The following is a 26,138-nucleotide window of genomic DNA, read 5'->3' as shown; positions in this document are numbered from 1 at the left end:
TGCAGTGTTGACACCAAACAAATTCCTTCAACTTCTATGGATGTTTGGCTTGAATATGGATTGACTGAATCAGCCTGTATACCACAGACTGCAGAGGAAGAAGAGTGATAGAGGAACAAAATGAACATGAACTAATGTCAAGTTCCCCTCAGGCTTAAGAAAGATTGAAAACAGCCAGTACAGTGCCTCACTCCATCTTACCCCATTGATTTGGAGGTGCTGCATCAACATTCCCCAGAATCTTATACATTAGATCTCAGGGTGCAAAATCCCAATTCCCACTAAGGCCAAACAAATGCCTACATTAATTTAAAAAACAAATGATGCAATAAAACCACTTATTCTAACGCAATTTCTTTTCCACTGACATGTTGCAAAGCACAGCCAGGAGGACATCTCCAACAGAAACATTTCAAGGGCATTTTGTGAGATTTTTCCCATTCCCAACAAAAATGGCAAAGAAATTATCTAGATGTTACACAGTATAATTTCTTAAAACATGGCAGAAAGCTCTGATGGATGCAACCCAGTCTCTATAGTCAAGAACTTCCATTTCAAAGTACTCCATCAGGATATACACACAGTACAACTGATCACAGCCTTCCAGAGAGGGCAGGTAGTAACTACACACACCACAAAGGAGTGAAAAAGTGACAAAACACCGACAAGTTTCTGAAATTCTGTAAGAATACTTAATGCCCTGTCAGATCAAATAGTTGCCCTGGGTGTTAAGACACAGACACAGCAAACACCCCCAAGGCCCAGCCACTGCTGGAAATCCAAGGTGCCAATTGAGGACCCTGCCAAACCGCTCCTGCCTCTAAATGCCCTGAGGTTTCCAGATGCACAAGCTCCTAGTGGCAGGATGCCTCTGCCATGGATTAGCTTCTCAGGGCGAGCCTTTCATTCTCTTCCTGCAGCAATCAGCCTCTAAAGCCTCATGCCAGACATTTAAAAAAGCATCAACGATGTGTCATCTGGCATCACTTGGTGATATATACCATGAGCCTATGTCTATGTGTATGCAATTCTGTGTGTGTTAATACATGCAGATGCACACCCTCAACAGCCTGTATTTGCTGAGAATTGTAACCCTCCAAGCCCCACAGCCACACCATTGAAGGAACACTGCCCCAGCCAAGTAAGGAAAGAGATAGTAAAATGACAACCACTTTACATTTTTTATGAGGTTTGTCTCCTACATGTCTCTGTACCTCTGCTGAGTCTTCTCATCTTGTTTCCCTGCGTGGATAAGGAAGTTTCATCCTTGTCTGTTTCCCCTCCTCCCTGAGTGTCCCTGTGCCCTTGGAGTCAGTGTGTCCTGACAGCAGGGCTTATATGGTGCTCTCCTGTTACACCGTCTTTCCCAAATACCTACCACCACTAACTTTTTCATGTTGTCAGTCACCCACAGCTACTTCCACTCCTGAATCATCTGCTCCAGGCACTCAGGAAAGTCAATTTTTTGTCAGGCTCACAGTTCCCCCCTTGCCCTCCAAGAGGAAGGAGCAAGTCCTAGGCCCTGGGGGAGCTTCCATGCTCCCAAGTCCATGTTTGTACCCTAACTCTGTCCCAAATCCAAACAAGGGCAAGAACTGTGTATATGCCAACCCTCCCACTTAACACCCTAGTTTTCATGAATGGAAAACCTGGAAAAATGCAAGGGTGGGGAGGTGCCAGATGATCTCATCCTGGTAAAAGATCAAGATGACTGGGGAACTAAGACTTTATCGGGCAATACAGTACATGTGCAGAGGTAAATTTAGCTATGGCCTGACAGTCTTGCTTTCCTGCTTGTAAACAGAGATATCTGTGTTGAGAATAAACACAAAAATTCTGGAGGCATATGATAGCATAAGAACACAACTCAGAGAGGTACAAAAGATCCACAGAGGCCATGGCAAAGCTTTTCGTAGCTTAGAGAGGACATGTTCATGGAAGGCTGATTGTTTCTCAAATGGAACAAAACCACCTTAAAGCCATAAAATCTCGGAGTACATCTAACAGTGTTGGACAATCTCCCCCCCACTTTCCTTCCACAAGCTGTTTTGACCTCTCTTTTTTCCTCCACCAGTCTACCTAACACAACCCAACAGCTGAGTTTGAGTAAATACCCTTGTATACTTTATTAATGTCAGTGCAACAAAGCCATAATTTCACTAGTCTTCCTCAACGCATGCACAGCTCAGCCTTTTCCTTTCATCTCAGAATCCAAGGTTCAGATGACCCTCTGTGGCTAGACACAGTAGAAGCCCAGGGTACACATCAATTAATTCAGGAGCAGAATAAGCATCATAAAACCAACTTCTTAGTCTCTGAGCTCTGCTCCTTCGTTTTCCATGCCTTTGATGGATCAGTAAAGCACTCTTCACTCCAATCACATTGAGACTTGCAGGTTCCTCTGCCAAAATTCTTCAGTCAAAGAAAACTACCCAGAGGGTCAAAACAAATTGTTGTCCTTCAGGAAAGACAAGTGAGATAACATAGTAATTCAATTTACATTCTCTTTGTAAAGCGTTGTTAATGTTGCAGCAAACGATGGCTTCTAATTGTTGCAGCATTGCAGCCCCACAGCAAAAGAGAGGTCTTAGTGAGCAAGTTGAATTCTTTTGGCAGGTTTATTCACTCATGAGGAATTATTTTCATTATTTAGTACACATAAAGATATACCTTCATGAAAGGCTTCTGCTGCTCATGCTGCTTACATTCATATTTGATAGCTGAACAGAGAGCGAGAGCCCCTTGCCTGTTCCACACAAGTGTGCAAGAGAGGTTCTCTTGTGAAACCACTGATTTTTCAGAACACTGGGTTTTCATGCTGAATTGGACTGATGACCCATCAAGATTTGCCTTCTGCATCTGAATTCTACTGAGTTGGTAAAAGAGCTTGCTGCATGCTTGTTTCAACCAGCAAAGGCAGGCAGCATAGGGAGAGACTACTTCCTGACCTCTACAGTGATTAGATAATGACTTGAAGCATGCAATTTGATAATGCCTCTGTTAGAGCCTGAATGTGCCTCTGAGTCACTGTCCACGAAGGCAGGGAGTGAACTGGGATCATAAGCAGGATTTCTGACTCTGTCTACTTTAATTTTACCTAGGATTAAGAGGAAGAAGTAGAGAACCTGCATATACCCCCCTCTGCCCATCCTTGCTCTCCTGTTACAGCAGCTAGTCTCCCACAGTGCCCACAGCCCAAATAGGGTTTGGAGCTGGGCCAGGAGAAAGACAGGTGAGAGTTACTGCACCTCTCCTCCTACTCTACAAAAAAGCCTGCACACAATCCAGGGTCTTAAAAGCAAGTTGTTATTATTTTGAGCAAATGTAAGAACTGGGTCCTGCTGCCCAGTGGCAATAGAGGATATAAACGTCTAGGTTTTGTTTACAGTGCAAAATGATATTTCTTTTCACATCTCTGCTCTGTGTTACTGGCTGGCCCTCCAGTGCTGTATTATTGAAGACTTTGAGAACTAGATGCTGATCTTCTTGTGTCTTATCCTTCACAGACCTTTCATTAACAATTAAGCAGCCTCCTCTAACTCATCTTTCCTCAAAGCTAAATAATCCTCCTTTTTGGTATATCCCCCACTTACAAACTTCAAAAGTCAGTGCATCTTCTTTCCCCAGATTTTGCCCGAGCTAGAAAAACTAGAAACAAAAGTGTGTGCTCTGATTACGTGCAAGCCAGAAACTGCAAGTGCAGAATTCACAAGGGGAAATTACTGCAAAATAAACAGATGAAGAAGATCCTCAACATTTTTCAAGCCTATAAAAAGCTGGGCTGGAACAGAGTGGGCAGGAATTAAAGGACTGAGTGCCAATCAGGATAGCTGAAGGGTCTGTAAATTTATCCCTCAAAGATTTTCTCCTCCCTTAGGTTGTAGCTAATAACACAAACTCCTGTCTAATGCCACTAATGCTATTATGCTGTAAAGCCCAAAACTGAGGAGGGAAAAGGCAGTGTGTGGCAGCAGATGCCAGCAATCAGCCAAGATCAGAAGCAGAGCATGTCTCCTGGCTATATGTAAGAGATAAATGTTGACTTCATTTCCAACTGCATTCCCACACCCTACTCCCTCAAACCCTCTCAGTGCCTCCTCTTCCAAAACTCTGATCTGTTCATGTCAAAATGACAATTGTTAATTTATTCTGCTTTTCTGGTTGCTGTGCTAACCCAGAGATGTGCTGCTTGTTGTCTAAACAGCTTGTCCTGGGGATATGGTTAAACCTGCCTTTGATCAGCACCTTCAAGGTGCTCAAGGGGTTGCAGTTTACCTTCTATGTGAAAGCAACTAGAAAAGATGGAAGGGACGAAACAGGACTCTTGCTCTTCTTCTCCCTCCAACCTTTCCTCCCTACAAAATAAACATTTATTATGGACTGGGGCATTTGTTAAAATGGGAGGAGAAGGTTCTCCATGGACCTGGCTCAGATCTGATGCATGTATGAAGTGGAAAACCTGGTCAGCAAGAGCCTAATCTGTCTATCTCCACCAGTAGTCCTAAAATTTGGGTTATTTTGTTCCTCAGCTAAATATAAGATGCTTGTTAGGGAGAGAAGCTTACCCTCCCCTCCCTTCTCTCAAGCCTCCATCAGGGAGGACAAGTAGAAGTAGATTTTAACAGATGGAAACCAAGTTCTCCACAGGAGCCTTTCAAAGTAAATACATAAGAAGTAACTTGTAGTTCCTACACACTGCTAAATATGTATGTCTAGATAAAGCCCTAACTGTGGGGTACAGCCATCTGCACAGATGCAGAAGCTGCAGATGGAAAACAATGGGAGGAGCTGGGGAAGAATTTGAGAAGGCAAGACTAGACTGGATGAAGAAAGGCAACTGATGCCAAACATCCCAAAGAAAGCTATTTAGGACAGGATTCTGTTAATGCTCTGGGACAGCATCTCTAGAAAAAACTCCACACCTAAAATAACTTAAAAGCAGTGTGAGGTTCACATCAACATATTGCCACTGTACAGCAGTCACCCCAATGGGAAAATACATTATCAATTTTAGCAGTTTACAAGAACTTGGCACTTCCAAATCAAAGAGCAGCATAGTGCTCTCTTGTCCCACATATTTTAGTCTCAAACTCATAATGTAGAGGTCACAAAAAGGCATTTCTTGAGTTCTCTGTACATGTAGCTTGTTCACAATGATCTGGCACACACTTTTTTTTATTAGCTAGATCCTGTCAAGCAAGCTTGTGGTGTAACAGAAATGAGATACAATACAGCTGCTCTATCTAGCTAAGGTATTTCTAGAATGACAATCAATGTAGGCATCTAGGAAATGTATCATCAGGATATTAAAGTTGTTTATCATTCTCCCAATGCTGTGGTGGGTTACTCAATTTGAGATTAAAGGTATAAATCTAAAAACAGATGGAACCATAAGAGAGAACTTTGCCACTGCTACCACTTCTATGTGCCTCAGCCGAGTAAATCTGGCATGTGCTGTAGTTCCTTGATTCCACTTGTTCTGCAACAGAATTGTTTTGTGCACCTGGATGAGGTGCTGTTTTCTCTAGGCCTCAGTAATCTTATGATACTTAGTTTCCTTATGAAACTCAATTTTTGATGAAATGAAATTAACCATATTGTCCTATTTTGGTAGGATAATTTTAGCTGGCTCTAGACATGTAATCACCTGTGAAATTGCAAATAATCATTTATCTCATTTGCACTTGCTTACAGTTACACTGTCGTAACTCTCTGTATGCTCTTACATATTTCTGCTCTGTAACTGGAGACAGGAATTAGGATCTTAGCCTGGCACTCATCACATAATAAAGTACAAGTCACTCACCTCCTATATCTAGAAAAAAATTCTAGCAACCGTATGTAATTTTGAAGTACCAAATAAACTTCACTGCTTGACGTGAGTCTCACAAATCTTCATGCCATGATATCACACTAAAGGACTGCCAGCTGAATGAGTAGCAAAGAAATGAAAATCCTTTTGTTGTTAAATATGTGACTTGTTCACATACTATATAGGAGAAATATTTTTCATCTGATATGGAAAATAAATGAGAAAAATGCCAGACCCAATTAGACATATGATAAACTCTGTGAAACATCCTTTTTATCACACTTAAAGCATGGAAAACACAGGTAATACAAGGTTAAACTGGTCTCTGGCAGAATTAAAGGAGATTCCAGGGGTGACCCTGCAGACAGGAGCTTCCTGTCATCCCCCAAGCCCTGCTCCGCAGCACAGAGCTGCCTCCAGGCAGGTGAGGAGCTGCCCCTTCCCTCCCTCTTCTGCTGCTCCAAGCCCCGCAGCCTTACAAGGACTCTTCCGCCTCATCTCTTGCTGTGCTCTGCAGCACTAAAGAAAACACTGCCTGTGCTCTCTCTTCCCTGCAAATACACAGAGCATTAGCTTTGCTACAGAGAAAAATACTGTTACCCTAGGCATGCTAGCAAAGAAGTAACTGAGGCACCTGAAAGAGTTAAATCAATTACAACATCATGTCACAGTCCCCCTTACCTGAGCTTCTGCTCTGCTCACACATTTTTTTTTCATTGTCAGGCTTTTTCAATGTAGAAATAATTGTGTTAAAAACAAAACAAAACAAAACAAAACAAAACAAACCCACCAGCTAGCTCAGCAAGAACTACAGGCTAATTAGAAAAGTTTTGCTTTGGTGGGGTGCAGATTTGGAGGAAGGAGGAAATGAAGTAAATAAATTGTATTAATCCTTTAAACCTGATAGTTTTAGCTACTGCATTAAAAAGTTGGCAGTGGTATCTTCTAATCCCAAAGCCCAAGTGTAGCGTATTATCCAGCAGACTGCATTCCCACACTTGACACCTCCCTAAAAGCTTTCCTGCATGTATGCCAGTTTTATCAGCTACCTGAAGGACTAAAAGAGAACTCTCTCACTAATTCCCACCCTTTGAGCATTCCTACTCTGTTCCTTGAATGGCAGGGTGAATAGGGCACTATCTTTAGAAAGCCTTTGCTTGTTCAGATATGCCACCTTGCTTTGCTATTAGCCCTGAGCCCAAGTCACACTACTTAGTAGAAGAATCAAAAGCATTCAGCAATTTTTTCATTTGCTCTCCCTGCTTTGTCCTGAGGTGTCAATGTCTCTTCTGTGGTCCCTGAAAGCTGATGAGTATTTTACAAAAGGATGACAAAAAAGTGCAGGTTAATATGTGAAGAAAAAGTTAGAACCCAAGGAAACTTGCAGGAAGAATTTAATAAGCCATTATAAAAACAAACACAAACAACCCAGAAATAGGACATAGCCAGAAATGAGGATTAACACTAGATAGTCAATGACAATAAGTGATGAGGATTCCCAGTTGCATGTCTAACACCAAAAATATCTCCGCAAGTAACAACCTGCCCTCTAGCCCCAAGGAGAGCGAGCTCAGTGCTGAAATCCTGGAACTGCCATTTCAGATGAAATCTAGGTCCACATAGCCCAGTATGTCCTTATGACAGTTACCAGTGTCACATCCTGCAGTCAGAGGACAGCAAACACTGCTGTAAGAGGGAATTGATGTAGTCTAGTAGAACAGCTGATGTAATTGGAACAAACAGGCATGAGTTCAGATACAAAATGTCTTTCAGGTTAAAAAACTAGTCAGTTATAGTCCAGTGTTGTAAGTTGATCTACTAGCCTTGATTCACTTACAAACTAACAACATTACAGCCACAACACTATTAACTACAATCTGCTCTAGTAAGTTTTGGGAAGATGTGCTCCTGCACCTCCTAGATCTCCTCATTTCTGTTGATAAACCTTGAAACAGCAGGCTTCTTACTAGCAGTGAAAGACCTGTCATGCTGCCTTGTCAATGGCACCTGTGCAGCACAGCCTCCTCAGCACCCTGGTGAACCATCTTCTTGGTCCTATGTCAGAGGGATAAGGAAACACCACCCAGCTAAAAGTAGAATTTGACAGATTTAGTATAATTAATATTGATGTTGAGCAATTCTAGATCCTCTGCTCCTTTGTGAGCTCATCCATAAATGCAATATTTCTCCTGGTCTGAAAGGCACATGCTACCTGTCCTCTGATCTTGTCCTCTTTTGAGTTACAAAAGAAGATTTCATATTAAGATTTGGGGAGGAGGAACAAAATGCTTGGAGTTTTAGTTTAGCATTACAATGTACTAACTGTATTATTTTTCCAAATCACAGCTTCCTTTGGATTCTGTCACAGAAAGGCTGACACACCGGACAAACCAGGGAAGAAATTAGATCATATGCAATCTGTTACTCTCTCTCCGTTGTTCTTTTGTTGTTGTTGTTGTTTGTTTGTTTTTTGTTTGTTTGTGGTTTTTTTTAAGACACCTGCAGCAGATAAAAAACAGAGATAGGGTGTCAGAACCTCAGAACCCCACTGGGTATAAACTAGCATAGATCTGTGACAGTCACTGAGTAGAATGAGTCAATACATTGATACCTACTGAGAAGTTATCCTATGTATCTTAAAATATTAACACCAGAGACAACATGGTGTAAAAGGGAAAGGGGCTTTCACGTCAACTGTTCAGATCTCCAGCCTAATGGAAGTGCCACTTCCCCAACAGACACACTTGATAAAATGAGCCTGGCTAAGTCAGAGGCACTGTGGCACGTGTCTGCCCCTGCTGATGACCCTCCTCCTCCTAAACACCCATCCTTTGCCCCAGAGTATACCTTGCTCTGCTGCCACACTCCTATGTCAGGCAAAAAATGCCCTGCACCAGAAGAAATAAAAATATTAGCCTAAGCAGGCTTCTAAAAATCAGTTATCTATCTGAATTTTTTAATTTATAAAATGGTGCACATTCTGCTATTATTGATATCAACGTAAACCTGGATGATTGCTGCAAAATACAGTAGAACAGAGCTAGGATCAGAACTGGTACCGTGTTGTTGTATATGAACTTGCAGCCTATTTTTGTGGTATGTAACGTGCAGAGTATGTGCAGACTTGCTTTTTCTTGTGCACATTGTACTAGACTGTGAACACATTAGTAACCTTGGGAAACATCAGAATTATTCTTCATTAGCTATTCTACCAGCATCAACCTCTATGAGGCAAATCCATAGTTCCCTGCTTAGACAGAAGTGTCAAAAACTATTTAGAAGAAGTCACAGTCAAGTGGTACTTTGTCTGGCTGTTAGATGATGAGAAAAATCCTATGGTATTTACACATGTAACAGCTGAGAAACAGACAGTGCTGGCTATCTGTGGAGGCACCTTGTACAACTTTTCGGACAGTATTCTCTCTCCTAACTGCAGGAGCCAGTTAAAAAGACAATTTCCATACTCTGAAAGGCTGGGATTTGCAGCTGGAATGGAGGATGAAGAACAACAGCAGCAGTGTCCTCCTCAGATCCCATTACAAACCATACAGCATAGGCAGGACCTATGCATTGTCCTCCACTATGGAGTGAACCTTTCCAAATTTGGTCCACTTGGTCCATGCAGAACTTGGCCTCATAGTCTCATCCCAGCACTGACAGACACATATGAACCAGATTGGAGAAACTTCGGAATTATTAGCTCTGTCATACGGCAAGAGACATAACCCAAAAGATTGGACTTCTCTGAAAATCTCTGGCATGGATGTGTTTATTTCTAAAAACAGAGTGGACTGTAGTGAACAGCCTTTGGGGATTTCTGCTGGTTTGGGAAATTTTAATAAGAAGAAATGCTGGGCAAAGAGTTAAAATGCTTCCATATAACATAGAATCACAGAATGCCAGGTTGGAAGGGACCTCAAGGATCATCTAGTCCAACCTTCCTAGGTAGGAACATGGTTTAAAATCAGATTGCCCAGCACCTTATCAAGCTAAGTCTTAAAAGTGTCCAGGTTTGAGGAATCCATCACTTCCCTTGGGAGATTATTCCAATGTCCAACTGTTCTCATAGCAAAAAATTTTCTTCTGATGGCCAATCAAAAACACCCCAGGAGTGACTTGTATCCATTACCCCCCAGCTTAGCCAGGTGACTCCTTGTAAAAAAGGAGTCTCCATCTTCTTTGTAGCCACCCTTTAAGTCTTGGAACATGGTGATGAGGTCTCCCCTAAGCTTTCTTTTCTCAAGCCTGAACAAACTCCTCTCAGTCTTTCCTCATACAGCAGGCTTCCAAGTCCTTTGATGATCTTTGTGGCCCTTCTCTGGACTCTCTCCAGCCTGTCCACATCTTTTTTGTCTGGCAGGGACCAGAACTGAACACAGTATTCCAAGTGTGGCCTGAAAAGTGCTGAGTAGAGTGGGATGATGTCTTCTTTATCTTTACTGGCGATACCCTTGTTGATGCAACCCAGCATCCCATTGGCTTTTTTTGCCCCTGTAGCACACTGTTCCTTCTTATTGACCTTGTTTTCCACCAGGACCACCAGGTCCGTTTCCATAGAGTTACTCTCCAGCCAGGTGGATCCCAGCCTGTGCTGCACTCCTGAATTATGTTTTCCCAGGTGCAAGACCTTACACTTGTCCCCATTGTTTGGAATAAACATGTCAGGAAAAAAACGCAAGACGATTCAGCTTAATCCACTTAATGCTTCTTGTTCCTGTCACATCTTTAAATGCTACTGACCATCACCCAGAGACATGCTCCTCTAGCATAAGCACTCTCCCATTCAAAGAGGGCTTCTCACAGTTAAATGTGAGGGACCACCCTGTCCCTCCTCCTCCCCCAGTCCCTGCTTCCTTTGGCAGCATTCTGGTGCAGATTTTATCAGATAATACCATTGCTTTGATGTTTTCAAACTAGACTTCTTAAATTAAAAAATGGTCTTTTAAAAACAGCAATATTTTACTTTTCAACATTTTTCATTTTAAAAGCATTTAAAATGCTAATACTTTTATAAAAATTGTTATTGGAACTGTTATCAAAATGGTTATAACTATAGTAAACCCCTTAGAACATGAAAAACAAATCCATTTTGATTTCTGAAATAGAAAAAGCATCAAAACCTCTGTATTGAAAGGGTAAGATGAAAAAGAGTTTCCAGACTAGTTCTTTAGTAAAGCAGGCAGTTAACCCACTCCTTGCTGCAGTCTCTCAGTTTCCTCTCTTCTCTGCAAACTCAAGTGCTGAAATAAGGCTGGCATTCATTCCCTTGCAATGTGGACACAACAAAGACTGAATTTTCCACAGCCAACCAGCCTACCTACCTACAAACCTATTAACCAGTGTTTCTAGGGTACTAGCTATTCCCCTGGTCACAATTTCATGCACAAAGTATGAACTATACAGCTTAAGAACACTCTGAATGGACTGCTTTGCTGGGGCACATCTTGCAGGAAGAGGCAGAGAATGCTAAGTGGTCCTGACCACACGCATACAATCACTGCTGCTGCGTGCACACATCAATGGTTACTGCTTGAGTGTCTCCCCAGAGCTATTTAAAGTGTAGCAAACAAACCCAATGAATAAGAATTAGGAATCCTACTTGCCTCTTATCTCTAAAATTCCAGTGATAGTGAATACCTGTATAGGAAATCAACAGCCACAGCAAAAAGGGAGAAAGTAAAACCTTTCTTGAGATGTGAACTAAGAACTTTTTGAAGTGTAAAGTAATGCACAATGCACAGCTGTGACAAAAGCCACTGCACTCTGATCCTTCCTCTCCCTGTTGTTTAAATACTCTCTAGGAGAACAGCCTCATAAAGGTTCAGTGTAACAACTAAAAGGGTTGTCATGTTTAATGCGGCCAGTGATGGCTAAATCTCAGTCCCCAGTTAATCATTTGCTCTTGCCAGCATGGTAAAGCTCAGCATCCCAAACCTCCAGGACAGCCATGTCAATGGAATAAGCAAAAAAGTCAAGCGAGATGCTATCTGAGCCTGCCTGATCAGAGTGCAGTTTGCAGACAACCCTGGCTTATCTTAGATGATGAACTATCAGGGATAAACAGAATGCATCAAGTCTGTTTCCCCAAGACCTTGACTTGCTGGTGGTCGGGGAATATGAATAACATCTAGGCAGCTCAATATAGATTAAGTGAGGAACTAGATAAGATCATGGCATTAATGAATATCCAGTTTAAAAATATCCCCAAAAACCTAGTCCAATAACCACACAATGCAAAGGATTAAGCTTCTGGTATACACTATTTTAGGAAAGGCAAATTAAGGGTAAGACCCAGGACCCCATTCTATATGTGTATATGCAGCCATACATAATTCTTTCTGTGTGTATACTTAAAATAATACTTGACTTTCACATAATCAAAAACAGTTATTTTATCTCAAAATGCTTTACAAAATGGTGTCACTATAGTAATTCCTGTACATAGGAGGAAACTGCAGTAAGGAGCGTGCGTAATTTGGCTAAGATTATAAAACCAGAAAATGGAAGAACCAGAAGCAGATTCTCAGGCACTGCTCTCCTCCAGATTCACAAACACACAGTTATGTATCAATGGTATTAGCAAGGAACAGTTTGGTAAGAGAGACATAGACAGAAATTTTACAAAATTAAGACTAAATGCTGCCCCACAAGTCTGTGATCTCATAAAAATTATATATTCCATTTGATAACAGCTACTGAGAAATAAATTTTAAAACATCTGGTTTAGGTATGCAAATCCATAATGTGTAGACATGCAAAGATTATTAATTTATGCAAACATGACTGTACTTTATGTGCCTGAACAAGTATTGTAATGTATTACATTAACGTATTGCACTGTTTATCCTAAACAAGGTACTGCTAAACAGTGAAATTTTGGGGCTTTAATTTATCTAGCTTTAAACAGTGAAAAGATATGGCATGGCGTGGGATTGTGCCACAGTTCAGGCTTGCTGCAGTTACGGGCTGGAATTCTTGGTGCAGAATCGGTGCAGAAGTTCACAATGAAATATTTTCGTAACAGAATCAACAGTTCAGAACCACAGTCTGGTTTGGAAAAACTTGTAAGACTGGGTTTGTTCTACAGAGGTGGTTACCATGACCTTATTACTGAGGTATGACACTGTTCCATCATACTTGAATGCTTTTTCTCAGAATCCCACTGATACCAATTTTGATTTTTAAATTCCTACTCAGTTAAAATCCCAAGTACCAAGCCATAATATAACAACTAGCCAGTTTTAAGGCTAAAAACTTTGGAAGATAGCATGGGTTAGAATATTCACTTCCAGAGCCCCAGTCACTTACAGCTAAGATCCAGAAATATTTCTCATTCCTCCTGCTGTTCAAGCCACACTGTATCAAGTAACGGAGAAATAACAGCAACTATTTTGGGAGCCTTCTAAATGGATTAATGCTGATGTAACCCAGACTTTCAGAATGGTTCTAATGGCAGAAATGTGTCTTTTTGCTTGCATTTGTGTCCAAATCTTTTTATGACTACCAGTGGCTGAGAATTTTTCACTAACTGGTAATTCACCAGAAATAACCTATTTATAGGAGTTGTTCTATATTCAGTTTTAAACAAGTTTAGGTATTTAAAAATAAGGCTTCAAGTTTCATTAAAAACATATTTGTTTACAAAGCTTAATAAATTAATATTTAATGAAGTTTAACAATGTCAAAGATTGAAACTCTTGCAATGATGTTGTTATACCTAAGATGATCAAAGGATGTAAATGAGCAAGGCTTGCCTTTTTAGACCAACTGGTGTAGAGGGATAAAATGCAGAAATGCAAAACATAAGGAACATAAACCCCATTCTGATCTAAGCGAGTAACAGCAGCTTTCAAAGCTACATGCAAGTTTAGGGTAACAGCTCTGAATTTAATACTGTTAGCTAACAGTCAATCTGAGGAAAAGGTTACTTCTACCTGTAGGTCCGCAGGGAGCAGTACTAGCAAAAGGAGAGGTGATATGCTCTTTCTCTCAGTGGAACAGAGAGAACTAATTTTTGTCTACAGGACATGAAGGGGTTCCCAGGCAGCAGGATGTAAGAAGAAATACAAGATACTATAAATCAATATTGCTATACTGAGCCTTTGATTTTTAGAGTCTAACAGAGTAACAAATTTTAGTTTCTCAGATCTTCCTTTGAAACTGTTTTGAAGGACTCCCTTGAGGATCAGGGCTGATAATTTAGAGTGGTTATTTGTGAAAAATGTTTTCCCACTGCTAACTGGATGTTTCTATTTATTCAATGTCGGTGTGAGTTCACCACGGTACATGGCAGGTTTCTGGTCACACCAGCTTAGGTTCCATGAAAGCTTTTGCAATATTGCATGACTTTGCTGCATTGGTCCATATTCTGGACCAGACGTGTTAAATCCAAAGCTCTGGAGGGTTTTATTGTGAGTGATATTTTAGTATGGTCACCATAGAAACCAGGCCATCTGTGGCTTGGTTTCATGGAACAAATTTTGCTTCTGATGATGAATTCAGCAAGGTTGCTGCAGACATCATCTGAAGGCTATGGGCATTTTATGAAATTAATGACATCTGGGAAAACACCTTTTAGTGATTTTTTTTTTTTTCCTCCATAGCAATGCATAGTCTCTCTCTTACACACACATTGTATTTCTAATCCTCAGAACTCCCTGATGCAGGTTTCCAACAGGAAGAAAAAGTGTTTTGGCTGCCATATGCACAGATTTCCCTAAAGATGTCTTATTATTCTACCTGGAATTCTGCCTAAGGAAGTCAAGAGGGCTGCATACGTGTGTCCGACATTTCCGGACATCTAGTTTTCCAGGGCTAATGCCTAGGTCAATGCTATAATGCATATGCAGTGAGCCAAATATTCCAGGAAGACCCAATGCACATGCACTGTACCAACAATCTGCTCACAAACTGTAAATTTTAAGTATCTGACATACACTGGAGCCACGGTACATGAATGGATTAATCATGATGGTAAACACTTCTTGGTAGTGTCAGACTAATTATGCATGTGCTTTCTACCACTGTGCACATATTTCTGTGAGGAAATCCTAGACAGAAACATAGCCATGTTAGCCAGTAAAAGCAACATGAACAGTGCAGTGGACAGGACGTCACCAGGGCCAGGTTGTACTGTCAGGTTTGACTCGGTGCATGGATGCACTCAAACAGCCTCAACTCTATTAACCTCTGAATCCTATTGATTAATTACCCTGATGTCTGGGACTGAAATGACAGAAAGCAGCAAACCCAGGAAGTTCAGCAGAACTCAGGCTGTTCAAATGCAACAACAGTTTCTGACTCAGCAAACCGCTTTCCCTCTACATGTCCCATTTTCTCTTCTTCGAGAAATATTAAAACTGGTTGCTCGTCCTCCATCAGTGCTGTGATGCTCTAAGAAGCTACATAAAATGCTTTAAAATAGCAATGTAAAAATATCTAAGCAAAAAGTTAGCATAAAAACCAGACTTCCTAATAAAGAATGGCAAGTGAAATGATTATAACTAGGATAAAACTGCAATGAGTCTCTTCAGTTCTTTACTGCATAAGGTGATCATAATTTGTAAGGTCAAGGAGAAAAACCACAACCCTCCCTTGGGATATACAATTAAACATATCAAAGAGGTTATTTGCATCTATTTGTAGCATCTGGCACTGTCCACAGCCAGAGACAGAATACAAGACCAGATGGACCAATGTGTATGGCAATTCTTATCATCTCATGTGATTAATTTCTTCCTTCAGGTTGGATATGTCTCTCCTAATTGTATATCAACATCTAACCAAAATCGGTGCTGACATATCATTGATTGTACAGTGAGTTCATCTGCAGCTCAGCATTCTGGGACAGTTTCCTTACCTCAAATCTACTGCAGGATTTGTTTATCAGTGAGTTCCAACATTCATTCATAGGTTCTCCAAGCCTTGTCCTCAGAGATTACTGACAGAATCTATGACTCAACTGTAATTTGAACCAAAAATATTTTTTAGTTCATGAATCTTTGCTACTGGAAGAGTAGAGCCTACAAAACTGCAGACTGTAAGACTCCAAACACTTTTCTTATAGGTACCATTTTGTCTGTGAATTTGTAGAGCTTCAGTTTGCATGGCAGGATCCTAAAACATTCCTACAAATTACTTTGGAATGATTGCACAGTTTTTCTGTGGCTTGTTCCAAAACATGCAGAGATAGCAAAGATAACAGAAATCTCATCTTTTACAAGAGGCCTCCACTGCATTTTTGGTTGGATTTTTTTTTTTTTTGTATGAGAATCATCTAAGCAATAATGAATATTGAATTTTACAATTTTGTCATTATTTTGTAAATAACTAGAAACCATTAGCATTGCACCATAAAGTGATAACATTGCACTGTCATATCACATCAGGGACTCTCTATTGTCATATTTTAAATGTCTTGACTAACTAGGACTTCTATAAACATGGCTGAGTACAGCTACATGAAGGCCAAGGACTGAATCAGACTCACCAGGATGTGTCCTTGAATCCAACAGGAAATCCAGAAAGATTATAGAAAAGGGTTGCTGTAGGATGGTTGCTCAGGCTGTGAAATGGGATAAAAGAAGAAACAGAGCTCCTGCAGATATGACTGTATTGTTTTTACTCAGTATTCAGAAGGAAATAGTCTCTACACACAGCCCTTAGCCCTTTCTTGAATCTAAACTTAGCTTCCCTAACAGACATGGGACATGAATTACGCATAATACTGAACTTCAGCAGGAATTTAAAAACTAGATACCGCTTCTGAAGAGAAGCAAGCTCCCCTGAGGAGAAATACTACAAATATCCCTATGTAGACTTGCAGGGGTGCCCGGACAAAAACGCCCACTATTCAGACACTGCATTTAAACAAACTGTCCGTCTTTGTCTCCTGTTGTGTAACAGGGGAGCACAGGGAGGGCAAGCACACACCCTGAGGCACCCCTGCAGACTGCAGAACAGCACATACAGCCTTTACCTGGGCCTGTCCCAGGGACCTTCCTAGTAATACAAACAAAGCACTGCAAAGCTCATCCCATGCCAAGCAGCAGCAGAATTAATTTCCCTGGAAAAGTGCCTTGACCCTAAAAAAAAAAAACAACACCCAAAAAACAAACCCACAAAGCTCTAAATGGGTGATTCACTCTTTAATTAATTACAGAATCACAGAATTTTTGGAGTTGGAAAGGACCTTAAAGATCATAGAGTTCCAACTCCCCACTCATCACAGTAACATGGAATACTTTGAAGTCTAGGTCCAAGGTCAAAAAGCACGTTGCTAAAAGACCACTGTAAATTGAACAACAGCAGTACATGGCTCGGGGGGGCAGGCTGCAGACCCTGCAACCTTCCACAGAGCAGACTGAACCCTCTCAGTTCAGATCAAGAGGAGCCAACAGGGCAACCCTGCTCCTCAAGTCTGACACTCCTTCCTTTCCTGTTTCTTTAGTGTATTTTTGCCCCAGCTTCAAATTATCTGTGTCTCTTGTTGAGAACTACTTGGATCTTTAATGGCTCTTTTGATAATCCTTGTCTCCTTCACCTCTGATTAAAGAGAAAGAAAGAATAGGAATTGTGCCCTTAACTTATTTACACTTCAGTCTAATTTCTATCTTCCTCCTGTCCCTCGCCTCTTCTTTCCCATAGTAGCTGAAATCAACTTGAGTTCACAAGTTTTGGAGAAAACAATGAACAGGGAGGCTGAAAGTAGAGGCTGGGGTGATATGGTCAGCTACTTGAGTCACTGTTGTAAAAAATCTCCTCAGAGTTCTGGAACCAGCAAAGAGAAACGCATGTCCATAACAGTCCTTGAAGCAGTAAATGAAACCATCACCAGCAGCAGATAATTACTTGCTCCCAGAAATAAATGACTGAAAAAAAGCCCAGTGTGTTTAACCACAAAGCCCAGGCACTCCCCATTTTTCTGACACTTTCTTCTTGGGATGAGGATCGATATTTCTCTGTAGAACTGGCTGCATGAAAAAGTACTGATCCTTCTCAGGGTATTATAAGGATTAATTCCCAGAGCTTCATGCAAAGACAGTAGCAAGAGCTGTAGCACTGTGACGGTCTCTAAATTCAAAGGACCAAGTATCCTGGCTGAAGTTCAAAAGTATTTTTCCAGTTGGGAAAGAACACTAACAATGCAATGATTTTCCTTTCAGATGGATTATGACAGGATCTAAAGAGATTTTGAATACAACTCATATTTCTGCACTACACCATAGGGAAACAGAAACATCTGGCAATGTACGATATAGTGCCCCTAAAATTCACCATCCAGTATGTCAGGCAGGGTAAGCCAGTGGCAGATCTAGGGAAGAAGTGTGGGGGTTCTTGTCCTCAGTTCTGCTCAGTGCTGCTGCTGAGAAAAAAAATGTCTTTAACTTAATCCTTTGCCAAGTGGAATTTGGCTTCACTAACATCAATAGCAGAAGTTCTCACTAAGGAATCCACAGAGGGCTCAGGTTTTCACTGTTTCTCTAAATCGGCTATCAACTATTAATTACTCCAGCAGGGGAGGCTGCTTATTTTGTCAGTGTATATTTTCCTAATAACCAGGCCAAGAAAAGCAGCCTGAATCTACAGCTTATTAAGCAGAAACCAACCTGCCTGGATAGCAATTACCTGAAATGAAATAAGCTTAGATATACACTACTGGCATTCATCTGAGCAGTATTTGCCACCCTGATCTTCAGTTACAAGATAAATCCTTTTTTCTTCCTAAGCTAATACATTGAATTAGATTCTAGAGGACAGTCAGCCTCAACACCTTACTCTGTTCCAGTACTGCTGTTGTAAGCCTGGCATGCTCACAGTGCCGTGTCAGAAAAGCAAGTCCCCAGGTAAAGGGTTGCTTGCAGGGCATAGACACTTTTCTTCAGATTCTCCATAGAACTAAAGTTTAAAAAGAAGATAGCTAGAATTCTCTGACCTGTTTTTTTTTTTGTGTTTTTTTTTTTTTCCTCAGGCCTGTATAAGGTGCTGCATACATTTCTTGAGGAAAATTAATTTATTTCCTTTTTCCTTGCCTCTAATGAACTGATTCTGAATGCATGAGGGCACAGGAAGGAGAGCAGACTCCGTGGTGAGATAATAAAAAGTGAAAAGGCAATAAAAGCCATCAGTATCTTGCAAACCTACACTGATGAAAATATGCTGGTCTGCAGATAGGGGAGCAAGACCAGAGAAACTTGGAATAGCTTCAGCATTTATTACTTAACTGCAAAGACAAGATGACATTGGGGGTTCAGGGGGCTCTCCTGCAATCCTACAGAGAGGCTATGGAAGCAGATGTCTAGATGTAGGCCCAGCAGCATTCCTAAACATTGCACTCAGTGGACATTCATGAATGACAAACTCCTCTGTGAAACCCCAGGACACCATAACTATCAACAGAATAATCAGAATGTGAAAAAAAATAGCGTTAAGATGGGCTACCATTAGACAAGTAAACCAAGAAGAACAAACAAAGGAAAGAGGAAAATGTCAGTTTCTTACCTTTTATTTTTTACTTTCATCTCACCAGGTACCAAAAGACCAAAAGCACTTGTAGGTCAGAAAATGTGTCTGTATAACTACAAGTTCCAACAGCCTTTAGAGTGCAATTTTCTCAGGAAGCAGACAGATTCAAACCATCTTGCAACATTTGCTGGCAGACGTACATGCTTAAGAAGCCAGTTTCCTGCTTGACAAAATGAGCAGTGTTGAAAGTTTTCAGCTTTAATAAAATACTGGTAGTTTTGGCTTCTTTCAAGCCGTATTTATGTATACTTTATGAGTGAGAGAAACTGTTAATAGACAGTGTGCTGGATGTCCAGTTGCCTACTGTGCGTTCTCTCCCTTAACCCCTCCACAACTACCTTCTCAACACTACCTGGGAAATTTCCATACTCTCCTGCTTTGCCCTCATACTATAGTTGGAAGCCTTCACCAATGGTGGAGGACATTTGTGCACCAAAGGAGAAAACCTGCAGAACCAGCTAGATAGGAACACTTCCAGGCATTGTCCTTGTAACACCTCCACTGCCTGGGTCATGAAGCAAACCAGTTGGAGCAGGAGCAGCAGGCTGCTGTAACTGCAGGATCCAGCCCTGTCTGTGAGTCATGAAAACCCTTGCTGGGCATCACAGCAGAGGAGCAAGGAACCAAAAAGGTTCACCAAACACATCCAGTGTTTAGTGTGATGCTAAAGATGCAAACTGTTGGAAAAAAACCCACAAACTTTACCTCCTCTCTCCTTCCAATCATTTAATCTGCTTGATAAAGATATTCTGAATTTGTTCTAAATTCAAAACCACATTCCAAGGATAGTATGTAGATGGATTTACCCTACAGTTATTACAGGGAACCTGGACTGTTGAATAAACAGGCAGTTTATTTATAAACAGACCCTGATAGCAGTCTTTTCCTGAGCCCTCTAGAAAACAGTCTTCTCTGATTCTTTATCATGTGATATTCACAGAATAAGCAAAAGGTCTTTTTTTAGCAACATCTTACATCTTTCTGATTCATTCACTTTGTCCCTTGAGTTTCTGAAGACACAAGGCCTTCTACAGACAGTGAAACATTTTCCACCCTCCTCCATCATCAAGAATGCAAAGAGATGAAAGGTGCAAAACTAAGAGATGATAAAGTAAACCTTAGCACTGGATCCATTTAGTAATGTCCTTTATCATCCTGCTTGTCATGAGTAGCAACCACTATAACTCACACCAACTTCATTTTCATTTTAATACACCATACAGAAAAGCAGCGTAAATATACATCCCCAGGTCTAAAGCATATAATCTGTAAACTACAGGAACAGGCAGATCATTTCCATTAGCTTCTTATGTAGCAAAAACTACAAAATACAAGCAAAGCATATAATTATATTCAAATTCTACAAGTCAGTGTCAGAAGTACTTCAAATTCATACTTTGGGGAAAAGTCACTCAGGGGTATAAGTAGTTAGGTTTTAATGTGCAAACACAACACACACATGAGAAGTAATTTCTGAGACTGGCTCACAAGCCATGGTGAATTGCAGGACTCCAGCTCTGGGGGCTGTCTGGAATTGGCACAGTTGGCATTCTGTCCAAAATGCCCTCCTGCTCCTTTGGAAACACCAACACTGGCATACAGCACTAAGGCGTGTTAAGGCATTAGAGCCATGAAGGAAAACGCTACTGGGATCTATGTCCAGAATTTGAAGGTGTCTTGTATGACCTTCAAGAACAGATTGAAGCAGGCTGCTCTTTTAAGTTGCTCTGACATCTAAAGCTCAAGGGGACTATTGGGATTTCAGAGACTTCTGTAGCTCCCTGCCAGGGATCTCAAAGCAAACAGGTACACCAGGACTGCTCATCTCACCTAGAAGATAGTTTTCATTTCACAGATGAAGGAAATAAATCAGAAAGAAAGGCAATGCTTTACCAAGGTCATACAACTCAGAGCTACTGGTCAACAGTGTGTGCAGAGGTTACACAGAAGACATGAAAAACACTTTTGTCTTCAGTGCAAGTGAACTTTCACAGTAACCAAAGCCCACTAGAACAACAGAAATCCAAAACTAAAAAATGTCTGCCAACCAGCACAGGACAGTCATCCTAGGCAGCTACATAGACAGCCAGTCTTCTTAAGGCATAGCAGATGGAAAAGCAGAAAATATGGTCAACCTGTGTACTTCCCAGATAAAAGTTCTGTTCCTTGCATGTATATGCTCCAGCTCTTTTATTCATATACCTTCTATATGGCAAACTGTAGAACCTTCCCACATCCAGCAGAAGACTATCCTGTTCTTCTCAGTATTCCCACCTTAGATGACCTAGGCATGTTCTCCTGCTTCCAGTGAAACTTGTGTAAGGAATTTAAAGCTTCCAGCAGCACTGTATGTAATAACCCAGTGATAATGGTAACATTGTTCAAGCATGTATTTTCACACCATGACAAAAGAAGATAAAGAAAAAAAAATAGTAACAAGGAAAATTGGCCAACATCTTTAATAAAAATGTCTTCCATTTTTTAAAATGTAGAAATATTATGAAAAGTACCATTCTCATTCTGCAGCATTCTGACTGTGTAGCTTGTGTCACATATCCCAGTATTCCTTACAACTTCAATGCCTACACAAAGCATACAGCAGAATCTCTCATCTGTCTTTGAAATGCAGTCACCTCTGCAGTAGAATGTGGCAGTTGCTTGACAAGTCAGGGCTATATTATCGAAAAGCAGAAATGATGAAGAGAAGAAACCTCTATCCAGTCTAAATTGCAAAGGAAACACAAGGAGAAAGAAAGCCCTGACCTAATTCTGACTCAGGAGTAGCAATCCTCCTTTTTTGCAAAATGTGCTATGAGAAATTAGTTATCAGAAGAGGTTTTTTTTTAAAACACAGGTCTTAAGAGACTGCACTTTCAGCAGCACCGGTCTGAGCAATGTTTCAAAGGGCACAGAGACATATATTATGACAAAGTTCAGCAGTAACATTAGGTTTCTCATGGTCCAGATCTCGTAAGATCACTGGGGTCTTCCAGGATGAAGTACCAAGTAAACAGACTTAAGCTTCAATTTTACAGTACAGTGCAAGCTCTTCCAAGCTGGGAACACTTAGTACTGAACACTCCATAGGACAGCAGAATGAGAAGTCAAAGCACCTGATCAGAAACTGTTTCATACAAAAGTTTGCAAATAGTGACCTTGCTTTAAGGAAACAGCTTTTGCATGTATCAGACTTTTCCTGTGCTTAACTAGCTAACACCGTGCTTTCTCAGAAGAGCTATAGAGACCCAGTACCTGGGTGCAAAGCTCAGCTATAATCAGTTAAACAAAACTACAAGAGACTAACAAGTTTGGATCTTTAGATTTCTGGATAGACAGCTTGAGACAATTCAAACAGACCTCATTTTTCTTTAAAAATATACATAATTGTTAAGGTTTCTGAGGAAAGGAATGTAAACTTTCAGGCATACAGAATCACTAGCCTTTACAAAAATATTAGGCTTCATTAGCTATAGAAACTAGAGGCAAACCCCAGAATGTAGACAGACACTTCCAGCTTTTGACCGTTGCAGACCTTAACTGCAACCCTAATTTCAGCTCTGAATGAAAAAAATTTTACTAGATCACTGAATGCTCTGTATAGGATGATTTTCCCCCTTTTGTTAAAGCTATCAACTTTTGCTCAAAGTAATCTCCCAATGATGGAAGGCACAGGGAAGGTCCTGCTCAGTACTGGGGAACAGACAGTGCCAAGGAACTGGGAATTAGTTTTCTATTCTACAAAAGAGGTGGGGTTGCAGTAACAAAGACACTCGAGGAATAGATCACGTTGGAGAAGCAGAAAGGAGAAGTTGTGTATAATAAGAGGGTACACTGTCACAGCTGTGTGTGGCAAGCTTTGACACTGGTTTGCAGAATACCTGTCTATTTCATAGAAACACTCTCTTGATTTGTCCAAGCATTTGTTCTCATTTGCTAATTTTAGATAAGATAGAAGAGATGGAAATGCTTCACATAAATGACAGGACCTCTAAGAACTCACTAAGGCCTACAAGTTACACCTACGAGATGTGGTGACTGCTCACAGCCAGTCCTTGTGACAAACCTTCACTTTTTGTTGTGACTTGTGCAACAGCCTGAGCAAGCAGAGTCCCCACAAAACGAAAACCAAAAGACAAATGTCTCTAGGCTGACCACTTCTCCCATAGCTGCTGCTGCACAGCAGTATGCTGAAGGCTAAGGCACCCTGAAAAAGGCATCATCACATGTCACCTCTGTGCACTGCTGCTCCCCAGCCATTAAGGAGGGGCAGCAAAAAAACAGCTGGAGAAGAAAAAGAGAAACCAAATTAATTAATTCATCGCTGAGACAAAAACGCACAAATCTCTTCATTTTATCTGTCAACCAAAGGCATGAATTATTCATCAGCTGAGACAATGAAGACACGGAAAGAGGGGCTGTGAAGCCACTGCTGCAGGCTTTGGTAAAGCAGCTGACTCAACAGGGTGCTAAATAGGTAAGGGGAAGCACAGGTGGACTTCCAATAAACACAGCCCCAACTTTGTTGCATGGTTGGATTTTTTTCTGCCCTCTGTCCCACAAACCCTTAGTGACACAAGGAAGAATTATGGCTTTCTCTTCTTACTGTTTGAGGAGAATGATTTTGCCAGCTTAGAAAGATCCTCACCTGGAAAAAAGAGTTGCTGAAGTCCCCTGCCTGGCCAGCCTTGCTCCCCTACTGACAGCAAGGTAAACCTGTTAGAAAAACTTTCTCCTTGAGAAGATGCAGCTCAACTACTGAAAAGCACCAGCTCAGTGATTTCAGAATTAACTCTTGTAACACCAGCACTGTAAAAACTGCCAGAACTGGGCCCAGTCCTTTTCAAGTTAAGCCACAAGAAGGCTTTCCATTGATTTTAGGGGAGCACTGAACACAGACTCCAAACAAGCACTTGCTTCTTGCAAGATATTTACCTTTCCTCTATTCTAGATACTAATCTTCTTCTTCAAACAGACTGGAATCTACTGAGATGTATAAGAAAAAAACACAACAGATACAAAACCTAGCCCCAGTGGTCAGCACTGCAGAACTGGGAGGCAACATGGTGGGGAGACCGCAGTCCTCACCTGTTTCCTTCCAAAACCAGTATGAATGTAGCATCCAGCTAGGGCACGAGTCTGAGTGAGATTTTATTTCCTCCCAGCAAATTAAAAAAACAAAACCCCAGGAAACACAGGGATTGCACGGCCTCCCTGGGATCTGACTCCTCAACACTGTCACAGATCCAAATTCCAAGGGCCTTTGTCACGCAACAGTGAAAGAAAACACAAAAATAAACCATGAGTGTGTTTACAAGACCAGCTGTCTTTGTGGTCTCATTTCCCCTCTTTCTTTCCTCCCTCCTCCCCCTCCCTTACTCATGGCCAAAGGGGGTTTCCATGCCAGCCTTGTTATATGGCATGATTAGGAAAGGAAAAGAAAAAAATCTCATGCTGGCTTATGTACTAGCCTGAGCTCCCCAAGCTCTCAATTTCCCTTGATTCCTTACTGCAATGAGGACACAGAAAAAATGCCTTTCTCTCACTGAAGTTGATAAGAGCTTTTGCTCAGGGCTCTTAAATGAGGCTTTGCTGGGCTTTCAGGGCAGATGGAAAAGTTATCAAGGAGAAAAGACCAGGAAATAGTATGTGGACTCTCTTGCAGACTACTGCCTGCCTTTTACATCAAGGCTAGCCACTATCACATTTTGCAACATGCTTGTCTCTTTTCCTCACAAGTGACCTACGAGCCAGGCTTTGCTATCCCCTTCCATCACAGCAGTGCTCAACTAGAAAAGCATGTCTGTGCAGGGCCAGAAGAAGAACCGGTATCAGAAATGAGGGAGAGGACAGATCAGAAGGAGAGGGGAAGGGAGGGAGAGCCCTGGGACAGTTCATTGAAATGCGGCATGGCTTGGCTGCAGTAGGCACTAGGAGGATGTGTTAACAGAGCTATGTTGGGGTTACAGGGATATTGAAACCTGGAGTGTCACGGCTAATCACTCAGACGACCAGCAGAGCAGTCTGAAGAGTTCAAATGGCACAGAGAGCAATGGACCTCCAATTAAGACTATAGGTACTCTGGCAGAGTTGTAGAAGGAGCTCAGTATTGTGGGTCTGAGCTGAGGCGCACTGGAGAGGGAATGGGCACAGGAACAAAGCCAGGAGGCAGATGCTGCGGGTCACAATGGAGCACCAGCAGATCAGGACTGTGCAAGCAGGAGGTGATTTGGCAGAGCTGCAGGTGGGTGTGGGACGAAGGTGGCTGGGAGCACTGCAGGGCGGGTTGCGGGTGCATTGGCAGTGCAGGAGGGGGGAGCCCACAGTGCCGCAGAACAGCACCATGGTGCAGAGGTGAGGACTCTGGACTAAAACTGCACTGGGCAAAATGGGTCGAGCTGGATGTGCATGGCCAGTTCTGCAGACACAAGTGGCAGCTTATCAATCTCCCACTTCTACCTTCAAAGCTCACATCCACCCCAAAATGCAAGAGAAACACATTCAGGACCCACACTGGAATGGAACCAGTGCCATACCAGACCATCAAGACCATCTGTTAAGCACCACCCATGTGAAACTCTGTTATGGGTTATTAATCATTAGCAGCAGGTGCCCTGTTACCTGCAGCAATACTCAAGGACTATGTGAGGTAGTCCCTATTGAGGTGAAGGGAGAGATGTGAGGGATCAGCCAGTCCCTGCTTCAAAGTGTTTCCAACAGGAACAGCTAAAGAACAAGCAAGCTGGGAGGAAGGAGAAGGATGAAGCTGGGAACAATAGCAGAGATTTTAGTCACCTTCCCAGTA

The 26,138-nt window shown here is 41.5% G+C and overlaps 1 protein-coding gene across 22 annotated transcripts in view; it reads right to left on the bottom strand.

Moving 5' to 3' along the window:
* The window catches only part of NRXN3 (neurexin 3), a 1,010,752-nt gene that overhangs the window by 345,475 nt on the left and 639,139 nt on the right, over positions 1-26,138 (bottom strand). The gene's annotated exons all lie outside the window — the stretch shown is intronic.

This window comes from Apus apus, chromosome 5 (assembly GCF_020740795.1).
Source record: "Apus apus isolate bApuApu2 chromosome 5, bApuApu2.pri.cur, whole genome shotgun sequence".
In the NCBI taxonomy this organism is placed as follows: domain Eukaryota; kingdom Metazoa; phylum Chordata; class Aves; order Apodiformes; family Apodidae; genus Apus; species Apus apus.
Note: the sequence above shows the minus strand (reverse complement) of the source record. Positions and strands in the feature narration are given on the sequence as shown.